This window comes from Chrysochloris asiatica, unplaced genomic scaffold (assembly GCF_000296735.1).
Source record: "Chrysochloris asiatica unplaced genomic scaffold, ChrAsi1.0 scaffold00061, whole genome shotgun sequence".
In the NCBI taxonomy this organism is placed as follows: Eukaryota; Metazoa; Chordata; class Mammalia; order Afrosoricida; family Chrysochloridae; genus Chrysochloris; species Chrysochloris asiatica.
The window spans coordinates 8,549,407-8,564,855 of record NW_006408579.1 but is presented as its reverse complement, the minus strand read 5'-3'; the positions used below and the strand labels follow the sequence as shown (position 1 = coordinate 8,564,855).

Genomic DNA, 15,449 nt, shown 5'->3' with positions numbered 1-15,449 from the left:
GCAAACCGCAAAGTCAGCAATTCCAAAACTACCAGCTGTTGCGTGGGAGAAAGATGAGGCTTTCTGCTCCCGTAAAGATTTACAGCCTCGGAAACCTTATACAGGGTCACTATGAGTCGGAACTAACTCCACGGCACACAAACACCACCACTATATATACACGCACACACACACACACACACATATATATTTATACTTGAACAAACAGTAAAACATGGTAATCCTGAGGTAGATGTGTGTCCATTTTTCCATTATTTGTGTACCTGACATTAAGCCTTGTGGAGGTGTAGGTACAGTTCTGGCCTCAGATCCAGGCTTGTTGCTATTCTTGTTCCTTGGGGAGTATCAGCGGCTGCTGTCGCAGTTTCTGAGGCAATGTCATGGCGTCAGTTACGTCATAGCTGCCACAGTTAGGGTTTCTGAGTCTATAAATCTTTATAGGAACAGAAAGCCTCATCTTTCTCCTTCCATGTGGCTGGTAGATTCTAACTGCTTACCTTGCGGTTAGCAGCCCAACACATAATCCACTACACTACCAGGGATGCTTCGTTTTTCAGGGAAGAAAGTAAAATTATTGTGAACCAGTTCTCATAATGATTGCTCTTTCTTGGGTCCTTGCACAGTAGTTAAGTACTTGGTTGCTAAATAAAAGTTGGTGATGTGCTCCACAGGACAAAAATGTGGTAGTCTCCTCCTATTAAGATTACAGTCCCACTGGAAACTTCATAGAGCAGTTCGACTTTGTCCTATAGCATCCCTGTGCTGGAATCGACTAACAGCAGTGGTTTCGTTGTTTACCTTTTGGTAGTTTTACACAAGGAGACTGGTCCCAGCAATTCCACTGTGCATGGGGTTTTGAAATTCAGTTGCAGTTTTCACTCATATTGAAGTATTGGAAAGTAAGACATAACCAGTTTTGCTTTTCCTGTGGACTTCTTTAAACTTCTATTCACCTTAATGTGTTTCCTTCTGATTTAGATTGTGGGAGATTTCCTTGCTAGTTACTGACTCTCAAAAAATGCTCTTTCCTTATAAGTGCCTTAAATTAAAACTCCTTTGAATACATGTTTTTTAGTTTTGTGCCATATATGAAGAGGAATGAATTCTCAAGGAATCAGAACATTCCTGTCATTTTTCTATTTAGCCCAAGGTGGGAGATAGTTGGTGATATATCAAGTGATCTTATAGCTTTATTAATTATAAAAAAATTCATTTCTCATGTCTAATTGAATAGACATGGTAGAGGATCACAGATAATATTATCTTGCTTTTAAATGCAAAAACCATAAAATGGAATTTAATCATTCAAGGTACAAGGATATAACGTGTGTGTGGACACTTATGGAGACATATCTAATATACTGAGATTATGGTAAGAAATCAAAAAATACAAACCTACACTACTGAGCTGATACTGACTTATAGTGACCCTATCTACATATAGCGCTGCCAAGACTGCAGATTTTTAACAGGAGCAGTCAGCTCTATCTTTCTCTTGTGGAGCCACTGGTGGATTAGAACAGCTGATCTTTCAGTTACCAGTCCCAAACCTAACCCACAGTGCCATCAACTCTCCTTTATATTAACAAACTACCTTTATTTATTGTTTTAGGTAAATGTCAGTAACAAAGATATCTGAGAGCTATATCTAAAACTCATAATTAGCATATTTACTATGAGTAATATATATGAGAACATAAATAGGTATGAGTTTATACAATTTTTTTTGAAAAAATATATTCTTATTTCAATAATATAATTACTGTCCAAAATATTTCTAGAACACTTTTTGGGAAATTAATTTTTTTTTTAAGTTTTTATTGTAATTGAGTGATAGTGTACATGGGGGAACATCAGTTTTATACTCATAGTTTCATTTCAATTACGATCTTCTCCATGCATTATCATTCAACAGTATTTGCTTCTATTCCCTCTGTTTGTTTTTTGGGGGATTTGGGGGTGATGTACACAAAAACACTCAGTAATGTACAATCATTTAAATAACCAAAGGGCACATTCTGCAAGGCTGTCTCCTGGATACCAGCGCATGGCCTAGAGCCTACAACCTTTCTCTTCCCATGTGTCTTGAGTCCTCAGCTGCTCTATTTCTCTATGCCCTCATGTGTCTCTATGCCCTCTATGTCTCCATCTCATGCTGCTGCTTCTCTGGATAGGGTCCCACATTCCACTCATGATCTTTGGAAATTAATTTTTAAGGCCTTGGTACCTTGGTACCAACCCAACAAATATTTATGTGCCAAGACTGGGCCTAGATATCAATAATTAAAGTGTCTAATTAAGCTGGGTGTCAAATTTTTTTAGTAAAGAAAAAAAATATTTTTCATAAAGTAGTAAAAGTTTTTTCTCCTATTGTTCATAATTAATCTGCGAATAAAAAGATCTCCAAAAAAGTAAAAAAATCTCACATTGAAAGAAGAGTATAGCATTCAAGTAGAATGGACTCTTTTGAAGGACAAAAATTTTGATTTTATAAACAACTCTTGTTTTATAAATAAGTTTTGCTATTTATCATTCTTTGTGTGAATGGGTATGAATGTACATAACAACCTTGGAGTCAGAGAGTATATTTTCTTTTCTAGTTTAATCTAAACATTAAACCTGAATATATGTTTATATATCTTAATCTTCAGATTTGATGAATGTCATTAAGCATTTTACAACTGAATTGCTACAGTTTATAACATTTATTCCTTATGAATTAGACACAGTACAAATCTTGTAATACTTCAGCAATTAAACTGGTGGAAAACAGTAAAGAGGCAAAACCCACAAAATTCCCTAAGCCATTTTTTGTAATAGGAAAATAGGTTTATTTTCATCCATTTTCAAAAGCAATTCTATTTATATTATGCTTCCAAAGAACTGAGTCATGTATCCTAAGGGAAAAATTACCAGAAAGTTGTATACTCTGCTCCAAAAAAATCACACATTGTATTGAAAATGTGAATGTAAAACAAATAAGTCAGGGGGTGACATTTACATTAAAAAGCAGAATGTTTTACTTTGAAAGACATTTAAGTATAGATGCTTAAGTTGTAAATTCCTCCAATGCATTTGTATGTATCTGAGACCAACTGAAAGGTCTATGGTTGGAGGCCACCAGCCACTCTTTGGGAAAAAAAATGAGGCTTTCTGCTCCCTCAAAAATCCTATACAGGGTCCTTATAAGTGGGAATTGACTCAATGGCCCTCAACAATAACTTGATTCTGATGCTAAAGTGCAAAGATTAATAATTATTTTCAAGCAAATATTGATTAAGAAAGGAATAAAGATTAAAAAAATAAAGTCAGTTCATAAAAACAAGCAAAGCAAGAAAAGTTTACCTATAGATCTTTAACTAGGTGTGTATTGCAAAAGAGGAGAAAAACTTTTCCTTTTTTCTCTCAGAAGGCATGGCATTCTTTCAAAATGATTACTTTGCTTTTAACTCCCATTCCCTCCATGCATCTGTGTGTATGTGAGTGTGTTTTCTCTACAGTTAGAAGCAAGCTTTAATCTACTGTTATTTGCTTTACTTTTTGCTGTCTCTTTGGACAAATTCTAGGTAAACACAGCAAATGAGTGATGATGTAGAGGAGTGACTCATTATTTTTCCTTCCTTTTAGAAATTTGGTCTCAAGACAAAAGGAGTCTAATACCAGTAATTTGGTGAAACAAGACTCATTAATAATTTCTAGAAGAATGGCCTCCTCTTCTTTGATGTCATGACATTTGGAATCTTCTGGTACTGTAGGATAAGCACTGGACTGCAAGGTAGGTTTGAACCACAAGGTCAGCTGTTAAATCTTACAAGCCCCTCTTCTGAAACCCTATACAGGGACGCTATGAGTCGAAATTGACTTGATGGTACTTAACAGCAACAATATACAATATACATTTCTGGTGTGTTGATGTAGGATCAGCACTGGATTGCGAACCAAAAGGTCAGCGGTTCAAACCCACCAGTCGCTCCTTGGAAACCCTATCCATTGTTGCTATGAGTCAGAATTGACTTGATGGCTGGCACTTAACTACAGCAACAACAACATACAATATAAACAGTAGTCCCTGAGTAGCACAAAGAGTTATGCACTTGAGTATTAGCCAGAAGGTTGGTGGTTCAAATTCACCAAGCATCTCCTTGGCAGAAAGTCCTGGTGATGTGCTTTGGAAAGGTGACAGCCTTGAAAATCCTGTGAAGCAGTTTTATTTTGCATATATGGGGTCAGCATGACTTGAAATTGTCTGGACAACAACTGACAACAACATACACAAGAAATTTCAGAAACACCAAAAATGCTTTTGTAACATTTTCTTGATATGAAGATTTAAATGAATATGATATTTAAAAGCAGCAAATTACAGTCCTAAAAACAGATAAAAGTATAATGTCATTGTTAAGCACAGTCGAGTCGTTTTCTACTCAAAGCGATCTATACAGGACTCTTGAGGAGAATCTGGTTAGTTTGAACTGCCAACCTTGTGGTTCAAACTGATCTTTTCGTCCAGTGCTTATCCTACAACACCACATGTTGCTGTTTTTAAGTGCTGTAGAGTCGGTTTCAATCTATAGGGGCCCTATATAGGGTTTCCAAGGAGCACCTGGTGAGCTGGAACCGCCAACCTTGTTTTTCAAGCTGATTTTGCAGTCCAGCATATTAGCCCACAGCGCCACACCAGGACTCCCCAGCATGTTGCTGTTGTTGTGAAGTGACATTGAGTCGGTTCTGACTGATAGTAACCCTGTATAGGGTTTCCGAGGAGCATCTGGTGAGCTTGAACTACTGACCTTGCAGTTCAAACAGCTTTGCAGTCTGGCGCATTAACCCACAGTGCCACAACAGGACTCCAGGACTCCACAGCATACCTAATATTAATTGAGCACCTTATAAGTGTCAGGCTCTGTAGTATCGATTTTAGATTACATTTTCTCTTCATCTCTATCCACGTATATACTCAAACATATGCACACAGAGCTGGTAGACAGTTACTCTTACATCGTCTGCACACAAAGAAACTCAAATACAAAAGATGATATAATTTGCCCCCAAATCAAACAGCTACTAAATGAATCAGATTGGAATAGAATTCATGTAGTATGGCATCAGAGCATATGTTCTTAAATCACTATGTGCTAAAACCTTAAGGTGAGGTTTTGAATCTTTTCAGTCTAATAATCTAAATACCAGCTTCAAAATAATAATAACAGTCATACTGCATTATGCAAGCGCTGGTTTTATAGATGGACATTTACCTAATGCCTGGGAATGGGATTCAGTGGCCCTTTGTAAAATATTAATTAGAAGGAAAACAATTAAAAAAAAGAAGTGTTTCCTGTAAATATGTAGCTAGTATTTAGTTTGGAATTTGTGACTCAGCTAACAAGGATTCTGTGAACAGATGTTCACTTGGAATATATCTACTGAAAAAAATGTGATGAAAATGGATTCGAACCGTGTCCAGTAAAAAGCAAAAAAGAGAAGTATTAGTAATAAAATACATGTATAATATACACACTTAAATTTATATGTTGTTGTTGTTGAGTGTGTCAAATAGGTTCCAACTTATAGTGACCCTGAATAAGATTTCTGAGGAAAGGCTAATTGTTTTGAACAACCAGCCTTTTGGTTAGCTGCTGGTGTGGTTGTTAGCAGTCCAGCATTTATCCTACAATGCCATGCTAAAAACTCCAGTACACAGAACAGGTATTTCAAAATGTGCACTCCTGCATTATCGCTTTATTCTATGCCTCGAGCTCTGGTAGCATAATGGCTACGAATCAGTCTGCGAACCGCAAGAGCAGCCGTTCGAAACTACCAGTTGTTCCGTGGGAGAAAGATGAGGCTTTCTGCTCCCGGAAACCCTGTGCATGGTCGCTAGGAGTCGGAACTGATACCACAGTACATAACCACGACTACCATAGTAGTAGCACCATACTAAAGCAGACATTTTAGGTTCACCTTTCAACTATTTATTGTTCTTCAGATAAAATTTGAAAATTTCTGCCATACAGTTCTTCACGTCCGCATATTAAAATTGTAGTCTGGATACCCTCTTCTTCAAGTCGTTTTTGTCTGCAGTTAGGACAATTCTGATTACGAGTAGAATTGCTCCGTAGGGTTACCTAGACTGCAATCTTTATGAGAGCATATCGTCATGCCTTTTCTTCTGATGAACGGCTGGTGGATTAAACTGCTGATCTTTCACGTAGTAGCCGAGAATTTTAACCACTGTATCATCAGGTCTCCGTCGTTTATTCATACTCTCTATTTTTCAGAAACATCTTTTTTCCAGTCTATCTTTTGTCACTGAAAATTCTGCTCATGACTTTTACTAAGTTAACACCCTCCATGACCAGAATAAAAACTTAATCTTACAATAAAAAGATTAAGATTCTCATTAACTACCTCAAAAAAATTTTACATGACTCCACCTATTCTCATTTTGGAGTCCTGGTGTTGCACTTTGAGTTAACCTGCTGGACTACAAGGTCAGTTTGAATCTCAAGGTCGGTGGTTCAAGCTCAGCAGTCACTTTATGGAAACACTATACAGCTTCGCTATGAATTGGAACCAACTTGACGGCATTTATATTTTGGAGTCCTGGTATGGTGCTGTAGGATACAACAACAACAGTATCTAACCAAAAGGTTGGCGGTTCCAAACCACCAGCCTCTCCTTAAAAAATCTATGCAGGGTCCCTATGAGGTGGAGGTATATATATTTATATGTATTTTTTATTGTCAGTACTTCTCTTTTTTGCTTTTTACTGGCCTTGATTCGGACCCAATTACAGCACATTCTTCACTAATCCTTCCTCAGAAAGCCTATACAGGGTCGCAATGAGTCGCAACCAACTGGACAACAATAACAACAACAGATGACAGGACTCCTGGTGTGGCACTGTAGGAAAAACACTTGACTGTGAACGACAAAGTCAGTGGTTCAAACCCACCAGCTTCTCATAGAGACCCTGTACAGGGTTTCTGAAAGCACTTTGACAACAACAAGTGGATAGCAGGGTACACAGTGACTCCATAGGATCAGCACTGGAGTGTGAACCACAAGTTCAGCTGTTGGGTAGCACAAACACTTTGCTCTCAACTACTAACCTAATGGTTAGCAGGTCAAACCCACCCAGCAGTGCTGTGGAAGAATGGCCTGGTGATTAGTTCCAAGTAAACCCTATGGAGACATTCTATATAATAGCACATGGAGTGGCCTTATGCTGCAAATGAGTCACTAGAAATAGCAATATGTTCTTTTTTTAAATTTTATTTTAGTAATCAACTATTGCTTTTGTTGCACGTAATGTACTAATTCTGCATGTTCTTTGCCTCTTTACCCAACTCCTGTTTACCTCAAGCCTGGCTCTTTTTTTCAAATACTCTCTCTTCTTTTTTTTGGTGTGTTTTTTCCCCCCTGCTCAATAAACATCTGTGCCTGATTTTTCAAATAACTGTGGAAATCCCACTTGCTCTAGGAATCCTGTGATATTAATGTTTAGGGAAAGAAACATCAGCTAAGTGCATATGTGTGGCTTAGAAGTGCTATTATTACCTTCTTTAACCCTCCTCAACTTAAGGAAAAGCACCAGTAACTCTCTTCAATGTGCACATGCAACAATTCCCTCTTCAAGCTTCAATTTGACTAAATATATCCCTTTAATGCTTTTTTTCTATCTTAGTATGGTGCCTTAATATCTGAGCCTACCCTCCTAGAGAGCATAAAATGTGTGTGTCTCAAATGATAACCCATGCAGAGAGATGCTTCAAAAATATTACTAAAGTTGATGAAGAGGAAGAGGAACAAAAATGTGGCATTACTGGCTAACTACTGCAAAGCAAAAAACCAAAAATTCTAATTCTACTGAAACCAATTCTCCTATCCTTTGCCCAGAGGCACTCAAGCAGCATGGCTGTAAAATGCAGACCTTATACAACAGCCAAGGTGTGTAAATATGCAAATCATAGTTGTAGATCAAACCAGCCTTCCACTAGAGCACACCAGCTGTCTCAGACAGCAAAATCACCCCGGGGACTTGGCGTTGGTGAATTGGCTAATACCCCCTGGTTGTGGCTGCACCATCAATCATAGACTGTTTGGCCAGACTGCATTCTTGAACATTTCTTCCTTTTTATTTTTATTTTTTTCAAGGCAATGACTTAAGATGCTATAAAATTGGGTCTGAGTTTTGATATAGGGAGTTGATCACTCATCTCTGGAAATACGCATGACTGTACCTTGAGATTATTAAAAATAATCTACATAAACATGCTAAAATAAAATAATAGCAGTATTGTTTTGTTTTTCTTTATTATAAATATATTGTAAAGTATTCTGCTGTGATATAGTCTGGGCACATGCAGAGTTTGGTAGTTTGTAATTTTGGTTTACAGTGATCTGCTGGAGACTATTAGCCTAGGAAACTATAGACCTAGAGCAGATATAAGTGATTATTCTATGAGTGGAAATGAAACCGGGAGCAGGATGGTAAGCCAGGCTTAGTACTGACAAACTTGTGGTACCCTGAACGTCTATGAAAATTCTAGTTTAATGGGGGAACAAATAAGGGATAACTTTTCAACAAACAACAGCCTATGGTTTACAACCATAGAGGCATTCTGAGAAAAATAAAAATGTCATTGATTTTAAAGAGCAGTGTTATTCAGCAGAGAACAGATCAATGAAAGTTGCATAGTCTTTCAGATGCTTCCGGATATTAAAGAACAACCCCATTCCCCATTCCATAAACCATTTCATCCAGAAAAGTATTTTTAAGTGTGCCATAAATCATTATCTGCTCAACAGCCAATGAGCATTCAGAGAGCTGTATCTACCCCCTATTCTTCTGCTTCAAAACAATCTGAAATGCACTCATTTTTTTTTTTTTTTTTTGCTAACTCATATGTCTGGTACAGTTCTTCTGATGGAATACTTGCCAGAAAATAATAAGTTTTCTTTCAGATTTAATATTTTTTCATAGTGGAAAACACTCGAAGAGAAAACTGATATATTGTCTTCAGAAAATTTAAAGTGCTCAGTGATTACTTGCGTGATGCCTGCTACACCCTTTTAAATGAGTTGATGAGATTTATTGCTGTTTCAAAGAAAGAGGGAATAGGGCATAGATAAATGCAAAGATTTTCTACATCCATACAAAGATGGACTGATGAAGAATCACAATGAATAAACACCAAGATTTTCATCAACTTCCTCAACTGTTTATATAATTCTACCCACTCTTGTGAATCTGATGATCAACGACTACATGTTAGAAAGTAAAACTATTGACCATTACTAAGTATTTTCTGAACCTTTACTTTTCTAATTTCTGTGTGATTTCAAAGAGAAAAGAGGTAGAGTCTATGCACGCTAGAAACTAAAACTGGTATATGAAAATGGCATATATTCAAATGTTGTGGTTGTCAGGTACCATCGAGTCAGAACTGACTCATAGCGACCCCATGCACAGCAGAATGAAACAATGTTGGATCCTGGGCCAACCTCACTACCGCTGCCACACTTGATGCCATCAACGATCCCACCTGGCCGATCCATCTTGTTGAGGGGTCTTCCTCTTTTTCTCTGACCCTCCATCTTACCCAGCATGACATCCTTCTCCAGCGACTATTCATTCCCTCCTGACAATATGTCCAAAGTATGAGAGACGAAGCTTAGCCATCCTGACCTCCAAGGAGCACTCTGGCTGCATTTCTTCCAAAACAGATCTATTGGTTCTTTTGGCAGTCCATGGCACTTTTAGTATTCTTCTCCAACACCACAACTCAAAGGCATCAATTCTTCTACAATTTTCCTTATTCACTGTCCAGCTTTCACATCCATATGAGGTTATTGAAAATAGCATGGCTTGGGTCAGGCACACCTTAGTCTTCAAGCTGACATCTCTGCTCTTCAACACTTTAAAAAGTTCCTGTGCAGCAGATTTGCCCAATGCAATATGTTGTCTGATCTCTTGACTGCTGCTTCCACGAGTGTTGATAGTTGATCCAAGAAGAATGAAGTCCTTGACAACTTCAATCTTTTCTCTGTTGATAAGAATGTTGTTTACTGGTCCAGTGGTGAGGATTTTTGTTTTCCTGACATTGAGATGCAACCCATACCGAAGGCTGTATTCAAATAGCATCCTATAAAGTAGAATGCGTATGTGTTAAGAGAGATATATATGTTTTTCCAGTTTAAGAGAAGGGTGTGCTTGTTTATGGATGGTAAGATCAGGTAAACTATGATGAGGAATCCACTCAACATAGACTACACATGATCCTAATATGCTTTCTATCTCTCAGACTATGCCAACTTGAGGTTTTAGTATTAAAACCTCATTGGGAATTGTTATTTCCCATCTTAAATCTTTCAGTCAATTTTCACAACATTTAGAAAACCTACAGATCCTGAAAAGCAAAACAAAAAGCATAAATTCTAACGCACTTGCACAGTTCTGCCTATGCTTCCAGCCCCCTTGGTGCTGCATGCTTCCTGACTCACTGTGTTCCAGCTGACTGGCTCCTTCCAGTAACTACAAAGTCCAGCTCTGTCCAGTCACAGGGCCTTTCCATATGTCCTAATTCTGCCTAGGATCCTTTTTCTCACATTCCTTGCCTCATTATTACATTATCATCATGTGAGGGAAAGAGTTGGATTAGGATGTACACATAAGGAAAAGTAACTTTGGAACAATATGTTGAGGAAAAACAATGCAGGGACAGGCTATTCTGTGTTCAGTTGTAAGCAATTTATTTTTAGACAAGTCATATTAATGGACTTGCTATACTTCACAAATACCTGAAAGTGATGTGCCTGACACCTTAGAATACAAAAAGGCGGGAACAAGAACTAACATTTTTCTTGAAAAAGTCTAGGACAAAGGCAATGAAAGTTTAATTTAGAGAATGCATGGAAAAATGATTTATGAAGATGTTGTAATTGATTGGTTGAATGAAAAGGCTACATGAAGTTAGAATGGCCCTCATTTCAAGGAGTTTTATTGTATTGTTTACAGAAATAAAATCATAAGGCAAAGTAGGATATGCTTAGAAAGTGTCTTAGTTAACTTGTATCATTTATTTTAAAAAAATACAAGCAGATGGCTTTAAATAGAAATAAGATATTTTTGCACAGCTTTAGGGGCTAGAATTCCAAATTAGGACATCACTCTAGGGAGGATGCTTTTGAGTTGTTGCTTCTGAAGTTCTTTGATTCTCCTTTGCATTCCTTAGCATTATTTGCATTTCTTTGGTGTTCTTTGGTGTCTGTCTTCCTTCTGTTTGTGTTACTGCAAGCTTTTGATACCTCAGGGGTGATTAATCTTAGAGTCCATGCTATACTGGTTGTGTTTGTTGTTGTTGAGTCTGTTCTGACCCGCAGCGAATCTGTATAGACTGCAAACCTTTGCAGGAGCAAAAAGTCTCATATTTCTCCCACAGAGCAGTGGGTAGGCTCAACCACATTCTGTGTGGTTCACAGTCCAGTGCTAACTGTGCACTTACTCTGGTATCACCTAATATAAGAAGAGAAAATATCTATGTTGTAACAAGAACATATTTGTATGTGCATGGGTTTCAACACATATTTTGGGAGACACAATTCAATCTATTAACAATGGAAAATAGAAGTGGATGGTAGACACAAATGTTTGTAAGATATTTAGAAATCTGAGATAACATTCAGAAATAAATGGGCAAGGCTGGTGATAGAGACTTGGAATCAAATCATATAGGTGTTATAGGTAAAGATTAAGTCACAAACTGATGAAGTCTAAAAAAGCAGAAGAGGGAAGAACAGCCCTGAGGACAAATATAAAGACTTACAGAAGATACAAGTAAAGGAGAAGAATTTTGCGTAGTATAAAAGAGAGAAGAAACAGGAAGACAGTGCATTATTTCAGGAAGTAAGGGGGAAATGTAAGGGAATATGTAAGAAAAAGAGAATCATTAATAGTGTACAAACAGAGGTCAAAGAGAAAGACAAGAAAATTCTAAGACAACAAAGAGGAGAAGTGGGATATGGTATACACAAAATTTTGAAACAATTGAGGAATGTTGTTTTAAATAATTGAGTGCAAAATAAACTAGTGATGAGTGGAGAGATTTCTAGAAAAGATGAGGCCTCAACTGCAGGCTGCATAACATAATTGTAGAGTACTCAATAAACGCTTGGAACCAACTCCACAGCACATAACCACTGCCACCACCACCAATAAATGCTATGATATCCCTATTTGTAGCAGTATTTAACATTCTTCTTATTATAGAAATTAAAGAATACTATCAGAGTTACTCAAGTTTGGGCAGGGAAAGGTGAAAACAAGAGAAAAATGAATTTGCAGATTAGGGTGCCCAAAGAGGGCCATTAACATGCTAGACTACCAGCTTTAGTTGGTTAGACAGGCAAATGAAGCCAGTACTTAGGTAAAGGAGTATCTGAAAAGCCTACATAAGAAACTTAATATCTTATTAATTTATTTTTAAGAACAAAATTGAGACTTGGAAATTTTATATCCAGAAAATGGTTATAAACCATCACAATTTTATTTGATTTGAGGAGATTGACAGGTCATACTCATTAAAAATCTTTGCCTTCATCATGCCTCCATGAAATTATGTGATTTCTTTGTGAGTATGAGTAAATCATCGAAGAATATCATTAGCTCCTCATGCAAGTAAAATTTTGCTGAAGAAAATTTAAAAACAGATGCAACAGTACATCGACAGGGAACTGCCAGAAACTCAAGCTGTATTCAGAAGTGTACATGAAACTAGGGATATCATTGTTAACATCAGATGGGTCTTGGCTGAAAGCACAGAATAACAGAAAGATGTTTACTTGCGATTTACTGACTATGCAAAGGCTTCTGACTGTGTAGTTCATAACAAACTCTAGATAACATTGAGAATAATGGATATTCCAGAACATTTAATTGTGTTCATGAGGAACCAGTACCCAGACCAAAAGGCAGTTGTTAGAACAGAACAAGGGAAGACTAAGTGGTTTAAAATTAGAGAAATTGTGCACCATGGTTTTATCCTTTCACCATACTTATTCAATCTGTATGGTGAGCAAATAATCCGAGAAACTGTATTATAAGAAGAAGAACATGGAATCAGGATTAGAGGAAGACTCATCAATAACATGTGATATGCAAATGATATATCTTGCTTGTTAGAAGTGAAAAGGATTTTAAATACTTACTGATGAATATCAAAGAGCCTCCTTTATGGATTGCACCTCAATGTGAAGAAAACAAAAACCCTCACAACTAGACCAATAAATAATATATAATAAATGGAGAAAAAGATTGAATTTGTCAAGGACTTTATTTTGCATGGATCCACAATTATCATCTATGCAACCAGTAGTCAAGAAACCAAGTGACTTATTGCAGTAGATAAATCTGCTGCAAAACAAACAAAAGAAAACATTTAAAAATGCTTAAGATCAAAGATGTCACATTGAGGATTAAGGTGAGCTGGACCCAAACCATGGTATTTACATTAGAGTGTTGAAGAAGAATATTGAAAGTACTATCAACTGTCAGAAGAACAAACAAATCTGTTGGGAAGAAGTACTACCAGAATGCTCTTTAGAAGTCAGGATGGTGAGATTTCATTTGTTATACTTTGATATGTTGTCAGTGGGGGATCAGTCCATGGAGAAGGACATCAAGGTTGGAAAAGAGGAGGGTCAGTGAAAAAGAGAAATAATACCAACAAGATATCACAAACATAACAATTCTGAGGATGGCAGGACTGATCAGTGTTTCGTTCTGTTGTGCATATGGTTGTTATAAGTTGGAACAGACTCAACTCTGTCTCACAACTGCAACATGTATGTGTGCATGTGTTATGCATGATCTTTGTAATATCTCTTTTAGAAAGAATCTGTCTTTGTAAGTGTTTAGAACTGAGGGCTAACAACTCTAAAATAGTTGGTTTTATGAATTTGTTTTATCCATGAAAATAAAAGGACAGATTATTCCTGATCACATTGAAGGAATGAGAGAAGGCTGAGAAAGGGAAACAGAATAGAAATAAAAATAACAGAGAAAGGAAACACCAAAATTTGAATTTTTTTTTGCAGAAAGGCTGTCCTTTCTACAGACACAAGTAATTTTTATTAAATTATTTCCCAGATATAATAAACACACACATGATAAAGTTTGAAATAATACAAAAACTGTCAAACAACAAACAACAAAATTATTAAAAAAATTTAGGGTATATTTAATTCATACTTTTTTCCCAATGGATGTCTGATTATATCTGAAATGTGTTCATATTTATTAGCATTTACAGAAATAAGGTTATAGATCACACTGTTTGTTATCTTCTGTTTTATTTAACCACTTTGTACTTTTCACAAAGATCTATGCTTGCATCTCAAATTATTTTCATTGTACTGTTACGAAAAGTGGAATAACTAAGTCAAATGATACAAATATATTTTGTTTTGCAAATGTTTTTTCCATTTAATGAAGCTCTCAAAATATGATAGTTAGTGGCTACTTAATAGTGAAAGTCAGAGATTTTACTTTCAAGCAACAAAAAAATCTCTGTCTGTCTTATGCAGAAAAGGAACTTGGTGAAACTCATAGAATCACTTGGAAGGGTGCATAACCATGCACAGTACCAAATAAGATGAATGTGACTACTATTGACTCTGGACAGAATATCTTAGCTTTCATCTCCACCAACAGGTCCTTGGATTCAGGACTCCCAGAAACATCAGTGCTACAACCATTCTCATGTAAACTCAGGGCTGCCAGTGCCATCAATTACGGGAATAGATTCTTTTTGATCGTAGTTTTTCTGTGTCAATAAAGTCTATAAATAATTCCAAGTCTACGGAAAGTGCATTGACATTTAAGGCCCTTGATCTCATGCCCAAGTCCTAATACTGGTGGTGTATTTCAGCTCCCATACTGGGAATTAAAGTGTGTGTCCTAACAATACTGACAAGGAGAAAGAGTCCCATTGAAGGGAAGGAGTTTGAATGCTGGACAGGCTCTATAATGACTGTTATAATAGTGACCATTCTTATGAAATAACTCCAATTTACCATGTCTTATTTTAAATATGTAGGGTGATTACTATATTTTTGTTTAAAAAAATAACACAGGGATAACTACTTTGTACCAAGAAAAACAATGATTTTCTTTGTACATAATTATGAAAGTAGAATTACTAGGTCAAATGATACAAATATATTTTTTAAATTTAATAGATTTCCGTACATTGTACAAAGGAACATTTTTACTAATTTACACTCTCAACAGGGGTATATAAAAGTGTTAGTTTTCCTACTGACTTGCGAATTTTGGCTATCCTAATTTTGTTAACCCTTTACCAATATTATAGGCTTAAAGATAACAATTTATTGTTGTTTTACTTTGAATGTCCTTAATTATTAGTGAGGATTTTAAAAGCTTTCAT

At 36.5% G+C, this 15,449-nt stretch overlaps 1 protein-coding gene and 1 pseudogene across 2 annotated transcripts in view; both read right to left on the bottom strand.

Moving 5' to 3' along the window:
• The window catches only part of LOC102833660, a 15,900-nt pseudogene extending 1,002 nt beyond the window's left edge, over window positions 1-14,898 (bottom strand).
• LSAMP (limbic system-associated membrane protein) overlaps window positions 1-15,449 on the bottom strand; it is a 1,036,759-nt gene that overhangs the window by 478,461 nt on the left and 542,849 nt on the right. The gene's annotated exons all lie outside the window — the stretch shown is intronic.